Genomic DNA, 8,901 nt, shown 5'->3' on the forward strand with positions numbered 1-8,901 from the left:
TTCTATATATATGCAGTAAGGTTTTAAAATTTAAATTTCATCCAGGGAGTCAAAAAATAGCGGAAAATTGACGTTTATCACTTCAAAAAAACATAGATCCTAGAACTCCTTTTATGATTTAATGGATAAACACATCATATCTTGGGATATGATAGGAACTGTTCCATAGATATGCATTACAGTTTTGAAAAATTAAATTTAACCCTGAGGCCCATTACCTAAATACCTTTTGATGCTCTTTAAGGATCAAGAATATATATGGTTAAGGGGTGGGGATCTGAACTGTTCTCGAGATATTCGTGCACTTCCTGTTCAAGGGGGGTCATGACTACCCCCAGGGGCCCATGACCTACATACCGTTTTATGCCCCTTGACACAAGAAACAAGAATATATATGGTTTAAGGGTGGGGATCTCAACTGTTTTAAAGATATTAAGGGACTTGCTGTTTGAGGAGGTCAGGACCACCCACAGGGCCCATGACCTACATAACATTTGATGCCCCTTGACATCAGAAACATGAATATATTAGGGGTCATGATTATAACAGTTTCTTATATAAATGGTAATTTCAAATTCCTGGGGGTGGGGATGACCCCAGGGGCCAGATCTAATAAACCCTTTATATTGCCAGTAACAGTCAATATATGATTATGAAAACCCTATATTATTATCTTTGTCCGTTTCCAAGTTAACATTTACAATAGAGTCTACGATTCTTCCTACAAGGTTCAATGCTAGACCCCCCCCCCCCCTTTGACCCCCCCCCCCCCCGAAAAGTGGTTGTCTAACCTCAAATGAGTAAAATCAAACCAGGGTGCACAACTAGATATGCAGGCCTATCATATCCTAGAGTTTTGTACAATTCTGTTCAGCCATCTCTGAGAAACACGTTCAGAGTGGGAAAGAAGAAAAAGAAGAAGACGAACAATAATAATACATGTATTAAGAACCGTACAAAAACAATAAGTCTTAAAATTTTATTCGGGAGACTTAATAATAAAGATTAAATAGAGATAGGATCATCAAACATCAATGATTTAAAGATAATTGACAATTTCTGATTCTAAGGGAGTCAGGATGACCCCTTAGGGTCATGACTTACATGCCATAATGATCTGATGCGACATGACCTAAGGAGGAATAATATCTTAGGATTAAGGTGGGGATCTCAATGGTTTTTATGATATTTGTTAATTTCAGGAAGAGCACTTGGGATCATGACCTACATACCATCTGAAATGTCTTGAACAAAGAAACAATAACATAATATGTACACATTATATGATTCAATTCAAGAACCCAGATATAGATCAATCATCTATGTTTTGTAATACTTCCTATGTATATACATGTATTAGTTTGTGTTTTGTTCTATACTATGCATGTTCATGACTGTAGTATGGCTTAGCCTTATTTTAAATTACATTAAAAAATTGTCAAATATATGACTTGGAATCCCCACCCCCAAACAAACTCAAATATAAACTGTTCATCCCCCCCCCCCTTAATTGTGATCTATTAAAATCAAAATATAATTTGGGTGTCTAAGACTTTTATAAACTGGTAAAAAATGTTATTCTTAAAAACAATTACATTACACCTTGCATAATTGACATATGATCTATTGAGATATGATCAGAGGTCATATTTCTACCTTGGGATCAATAACTAGAATTCATTGACAAGTTAAAATAAATAACAATAAATGATTCAAATTATAAATGTTTATACTCCACATTCACCCCCCTCCATTCTAACCTGGTTCTTAAGATTCAGTCTTCTTAATACATTCTTACATGTGTACAGTAGCAAATTTAAATCATTTCTTGATTGCTTTTTCTCTCATGATGCACATTAACATTTTGGAAATTGCTTAATTCAAGTTTTACGATTGATAAACAAAATGTTATATACATGTGTATTCGCCTATTTGGGGCAATTGTACATGTAAAGTCTCCTAAACAAAGCCGTGTCATCATTAGGCTAGGAATTACCCACATGGATCAAACACTACATATGAATAAGATAAAATACTTTATTATTTCTAGTTCTAGAATGTCAGAGTGTCTCCATGGGGGCACAATCTATATACAATTTTACGCGCAATGACACAAAGAGCAAGAATAAATTATATGGTTTAGGGATGAGGATCTCAGAAGTTAAATTAACAAAATATACAGTGTATCATCATTTCCTATTTCATAATGGCGGGGGTGGGGTTGGGGTGGGGGTGGGGGTGTTAAAGACAACACCTGGGGGTCATTACTGTACTTTAGGGCATATGATGCATCATAATGACATAACAAGATATTTTGTATTTTCCTGTTTCGTGGGGTCAGAACAGTCCCATTAGGTCATGACCTTTATTGTATTTGATGCATTATAATACATTAAGAAAGAAATACTCCTTCCTTCCTATTCTAACCAATATAAAAATGATAAGTGTCTACACTTACTTACATGTAATACACAAATTCAATACGAAATTATTTATACAGGGTCAATATGGGGTCAACTCAATAGTGCAAGTCTGACATTTAAATGAAAAAATAACGTTTGCAATTAAAATGACAGAAACTTTACAAATGTGGTAGGATAGGTAACGATGATAAGCTTATATAAGATGATGATACAGTATGCTGTCAAAGGGAGATCACATTTAGAAAGTGAAAGTAGAACTTATGTATGCTGGCATCTCATTATATTATGCTACTGCTACTACATGTATTATGATTACCTATATTGGTCAACATCGTAATGATAATCCAATTAAAACACAATAATGAATTCCTTTAGCTGATCTTAACTAATCCTTTTCTGCATATGGAAAACATGTATGTATACACGTGAGCCGGCCATCTAATCGAAGAGCTGGGTAAAACTAGTACCCGCTAATGAGACCTGCAGATCTGTGTTGTGTACATAACTTCAGACAAAGATCAGTTATTTATAACATGCATGTATTTTTATGACCTATTCTTTAAATCCACTTGCACTATTTGTAAATAACAGCGTTAAGGTGGTGCAGGACACCTGCATTTTGTGATGTATACTTCCTATTGAGATAAACAATAAAGTATATTAAATATTAATCAAATATTTACCCCCCAAATAATGTTACCTAACATTAAAGCGCAGTGGGTTAGATCGTTTACATGTCTGAAAGAGCATTGGGGTCCAAGGTGTATTTTTGGTAGTTTTACTATTGATATAAATGAATGTTCATGGGGGGGGGGAGGTTGGACCCCTCACTCCCACCCCTTCTCTAAATCTGTGCACACGATGATGTACATGTAGGCACACAGAAGCAAATCTAAAACCGGCAACCGCCATGGGGAGGGGGCATAATTTAATTTTTTTTTTGTAATAATTATATAGACCATTATACTTTCTATGACATGAAATGAGATTGCTGATTAACTGAAATTCACTGCAAACAGATCAACCCCAAATTGCCCGGAAAGTGCCGCTCATATTATCATATGGGAAGGGATCTCATCCTTCAGTTATGAAAATTATAATTTTTAAATGTATTACCGGAGCTTGCATGTGACCTTCATTTTTAATTAAACTGGTACACAACAGTGTTATTTAGGGGCAAACACTTGGTGCGGGTAATACTGTCTGAAAAAAATTGTAAAATTTAGGAATATTCATTGCACATTCACACATGTTCGTGCACATTTGCATACACACGCAAACATATTCCTCATACATTCGCAAAGTTTGGATACTCTTTTAGTTTTTTATATAATAAAAGAAACCTTTTTGATGCTGTTTGTTTTATTTTAGGCTTTTAACCTGTTTTTACTCTCAACAAAGTTTGGTAAAACTAAATACAGTACAAACAAGATATTATGGACTGAAAAGCAACTTTCTTTTTATCACTAGCTTATCTAAATGATTATCAATAAGATTTCATTTTCTTTAACATTGACATAATATTTTAATCGGAAACATTGTTTTGTTGATTATATTTGGACAGTATGAATCATATAGAATTTTAATAATCTTTTTAGTAAAAATTTACCTCCCCCCCCCCCCCCAATAAAAAACGAACTGTTAAAGTTAATGAATATTCATTACATTTAAAAAAAAGAAAGAAAACAAGCATACATTCATTTGACTTATGTAAATTTTAGAAAGTTTACATGTACAAAGGAAGAGGGAAGTGTTCCACTCATCCCTGTATATATCACAGCAATACTATTAGAATATTACCATTTCATTTGAGATTTTTGTTTGCGATGACAGCATGGGACGATGTTTAAAGCTGAGAATCATTGTTTATCTCTCTGTAGCTTGATACTATCAACATTTTTATTTGTCATCTTTAGCTTCGGTGTTGAATCGCAAGAAGTGTGTAATGAGTAAGAAACTTTTTTATCGCCAATCAATTGTCAATACATATGATTTATTGATGATAACAGTTTAAGCAAAAAATTAATATTTACATTTCAATAGGACTATCACCGGATGTTGCTCTGGGTATTTCTGGAGTTACAAGAATTACAGTTGTGAAGGTAAGTTCAAATTATACGTCTCCTTGAAACGCGGGTGCTAATTATATGCAATAATTATCGTATAGTTTTTAACACATGGTAATAAACACCACTAATTATACTATTTTACTGTAATTTTCTTCTATTTTGTATTTCAGCATGTATGCCAGGATACACTGGGATAAATTGTACAAATGCTTGTCCTTATCCTACATACGGAGAACGATGTCAAGGTATCTGTGACTGTAACGAGGACATGTGTGATGTGTCTAACGGATGTGAACCAATTACAACAGGTACGAACATGGTATATCGTGTATATGAATAAGTGAATTAAAAAAATACTTTTATATAAAAAATTGATTTGATTAACGTGCTTGTTTATGCTGTAGATATGATATCTTCTGTGAAAAAAACTATTATAGAAACTAATGACTGTAATAACGACTGTGAAGAGAACATGTGTAATGTATCTACAGGGTGTACCCAAAAAACAACAGGTAGGAACTCGTTCGGTCTAGAATATTGATTAATCAATATAAAATAAAAGAAATTTCATATCAAATAATCGATTTAATTTTTTTTGCTTTGTTATTGCTGTAGAAAATATATCTTTGGTGCAAACGACTAATATTGAAGGTGCCACTTATCACATTACAGAGACAGTAACTTCTGGGAAATCACCCAGGATATTGCTTTTATTTATTGCAATGATTGGCTGCATTGACATTATTTTATTAACTGTTTACGTGATTATTTGTATACGCGATCAAAGACGACGACAGAAGAAAACTAAATTTTCGTCACGTGGTCAGCAATCCATGGGACGCAGTACCGCGTATGAAAATATTGAAGTTGTTTAACATTTCTCTGCTCGATAAATATTTTGTTTGTTAAATTGTTTGAGCTGAAATAATGTTATATTGTTTTTTTCTTCAATGTTATATTATTATTTTTATTATTATTTATAAGGTAATATCATTATTATCTTTAAAGTTATATTCTGAATAACAATCGTCGTACTTATAATTTTTTTTTATAGACATCCCGGAACGGACGACTGCTCCCTAATAGCTATATCAGCATAAACTGTGTATAGTTCAGTGCATATGACATTTATTATTTCAAATGTTTTAAGGTCTGTGTTTTTTATATATCTTTTATAAGACCTAAAAATATTATAATGAACAATTTTGCGGTTTTGCAATATGGCTGATAACATATTTTTTAATAACACGTTGTTAATTTTAGAGCGACTTCTATCAGAAGTGTGTATTAAAACAAAAGTCTTAGATTAAGATATTTTGACACATGCCTTCATATTATGACTGAATCCGTTTTACATAAGATATGATTTTAAAAAATTAACATTTTTTGGTTTCATTTGTATTTCAATGACTAAAAATCTTAATTTTTCTTTGACTCACCTTGACAAACGTTAGTACTTAAAAAAATCATGCATAAATTAAGACAATCTTTAGAGTTTAGAAAAACTTGTTTGCAATCAAAACAATTTTAAAATGTCTCTTCAGATAATATTTGTAAAAGTGTATATAATGATAAAATATTAATATCATTCTCTCTTTTGTGAATTGTCATTATACAAGACCTAGGAGTCACATTGGTCGTCTTATAAACAATAGCCATAACCGATCCTAAAAGTTTTAGACCGTCCCCAGGGTAAAAAATACAAATACATTCTTTTAAACATATTTTTAAGTGTGATAGTGAGATCCTTTTGGTTTTATATATTTTGAGAATAAGATGTTTAAAAGTGATTCCCTATTCAATCGAATGTGAAAATATCGACCATTTTAGGAATTGCTGGTGCAAAATATTCCATTGATCATGACTTAAAACACCTAAAATCTTCACCATCTGAGGTTGCTTCTGCACAAGCATTATATCTTCCAGTCAATTTGTTTTCGAAAAAAATATATTTTTATAGATTTTTCTCGATACAAACTAATGTAAAATTTTGACATCAATTGTGGCCCCACCCTTTCCCGGGAACCATGATTTGAACAAAGAGAATCAACACAACCTGAGGATGCATATGCTTCCTCCCGATTTACAGTTTTTCATGTTTATTGGTTTATAAAAAGATTTTTTTTCTGAATGTCCTAGCGTTAAATTTCCAATTGTGGCCGGGGCCAATCATTCCTCGGAATTTTATATCTTCAATACTTGAGAATGCTTCCATACAAGTTTCAGTTGTTTTAGCCGAATTCAATGTCAATACTTCTAAATCATTTCCTGGTTGACGACAGTGGCCTTTAATTGAACAAATTTGAAAGTACTTTATCAAAGGAATTGACCAAATGGTTCAGAAGAAAAAGATGACAATGCAAAATGTTTACGCTAACAATAACAACGTTGACAAAAGAAAACGGACAATTTGTTTTTTTATTTTACTCTCAAGAAACATTAAATAGATTCAATACAGTTTTTTAAATATTCTTTCATTCACGCATGCTCACTCTCTCACACTCAATCTTATTGGTAGAGGCTGCTTAAATTGGAAAAATAACCAAAGAATTAAACCAAAACAAAACAACAACAACAACAAAAAACTGAAGAAAAAGAAAAAAAAATAACACAAAAAAACCATAAGGTAAATATAAAAGAGGAAGAATATTAGAACAGATGACAGCACATAAATTGGTTATTAATAAACAAAGTGTTACTTAGGAAATAAAAGATGACAGGGCATATGATCAGAGGTAAAGCTAGATGGGTTGAGGAAGGAGAAAAGCCTACCAGATAGTTTTTTAACTTGGAAAATCGTTATTATATTAATAAAACTATCAACAAATTAGAATTAGAAGGAAGTGGTATGATCTATGACCTGGCAGAAATTCTTAATGAAGTTAAAACATTTTACAAAACGCTCTATGCAAAAAGAGATTCTGAACTATTGGACCTAGACCTCAAAGATATTATTCAAATCCATATTCCAAAATTAGATGTATGTCTCTCAGAACCCTTGGACAGAAATATATCTGAAACTGAAATTTATGAAGTCTTCAAAAACATGAAAAACAATAAATCCCTAAGAGCGATGGATATACTGTCGAGATTTTAAAATTCTTTTGGGTTGACATAAAGGAATTTATCCTGAAGTCAATAAATTGTATTTTCTCCAAAAAGGAACTTCCTATTTCTCAACGTTTGGGAATTATATCATGTTTGCCGAAGGGAGATAAACCTAGACAATTTGTAAAAAACTGACGACCGATTACATTTTTGAATGTTATATATAAACTTATTTCAGGTTGTCTTAGTTCAAGAATTAAATCTACTTTAGATTATCTTATTTCTGACACTCAGTCGGGCTTTATTAAAGGAAGATACATTGGAGAAAATACCAGATTTATATATGATTTAATGCATTTTACTAAAGTTAAGAAAATACCAGGACTATTGGTGTTTATAGATTTTGAAAAAGCCTTCGATTCAATTTCTTGGTCTTTTATTTACAAAGTCTTGAAGTTTTTCGGATTTGGTGAATACATTATTCAATGGGTTAAGATACTTAACACAAATTTCAAGGCAGCTGTTTTACAAAGTGGTTTTTTATCAGACCAACTTTCTGTTGAGAGGATGAAGGCAAGGAGACCCTGTTGCACCTTAGTTATTTCTTCTTTGTGCCGAGATTCTATCGGTCTTGATAAAGGAAAATAATGATATTCAGGGCATTCTGATACATGGTAAGGAACATAAAATAAGTCAATATGCTGATGAAACATCTTTAATTCTTAATGGCTCACTTAATTCACTATTTACAGCTTTTGATACTTTAGAATTTTTTTCAAAACTTTCTGGGCTGAAAGTAAATAGCTCTAAAACAAAAATAATTTGGATAGGATCGAAACAAATTTCAAATAAGGTGTTTCATCACTCTAGATGGAAACTTGATTGGGGTTCAACAACATTTAACTTATTGGGTATCTGTTTTTCTGTTGATTTAGAACAAATTACTGACCTAAACTACTCTATGTAGATTCCTAAAATAAAAAGTATGATACAACACTGAAATAGAAGAATTCTAACTCCAATTGGTCGTGTGAATGTAGTAAAGTCCTTAGTCATTCCAAAAATTAACCACTTATTTATATCATTGCCGACACCCAGAAGGGAGACAATTTTAACTCTCAATAAAGACATTTTTGAATTTGTTTGGAATGCAAAGTGTGAAAAAATAAAGCGTTCAGTTATAGTCAAAACTATCAACAAGGAGGGTTCAAAATGTTAGAAATGAACAAATTTATTATGTCATTGAAATGCTCATGATTGAAAAGGTTGATTAAAGGTAAAAAATCATGGATAGATATTTTTGAAGCTATTTATGGTGTTCAAATTATTTACAAATTACTTGATTTTGGTGATGCATTCAT

General features: G+C 32.0%; 1 long non-coding RNA gene across 1 annotated transcript; it reads left to right on the forward strand.

The window, feature by feature from the left end:
• Nucleotides 1-4,235: 4,235 nt before the first annotated feature.
• Nucleotides 4,236-4,789, forward strand: LOC109617897 (uncharacterized). Its single transcript, XR_010709295.1, has 3 exons — nt 4,236-4,372; nt 4,467-4,525; nt 4,663-4,789. It is a non-coding gene; the product is annotated as an uncharacterized lncRNA (long non-coding RNA).
• The last annotated feature ends 4,112 nt before the right edge of the window (nt 4,790-8,901 follow it).

This window comes from Magallana gigas, chromosome 9, assembly GCF_963853765.1.
Source record: "Magallana gigas chromosome 9, xbMagGiga1.1, whole genome shotgun sequence".
NCBI classification, from domain to species: domain Eukaryota; kingdom Metazoa; phylum Mollusca; class Bivalvia; order Ostreida; family Ostreidae; genus Magallana; species Magallana gigas.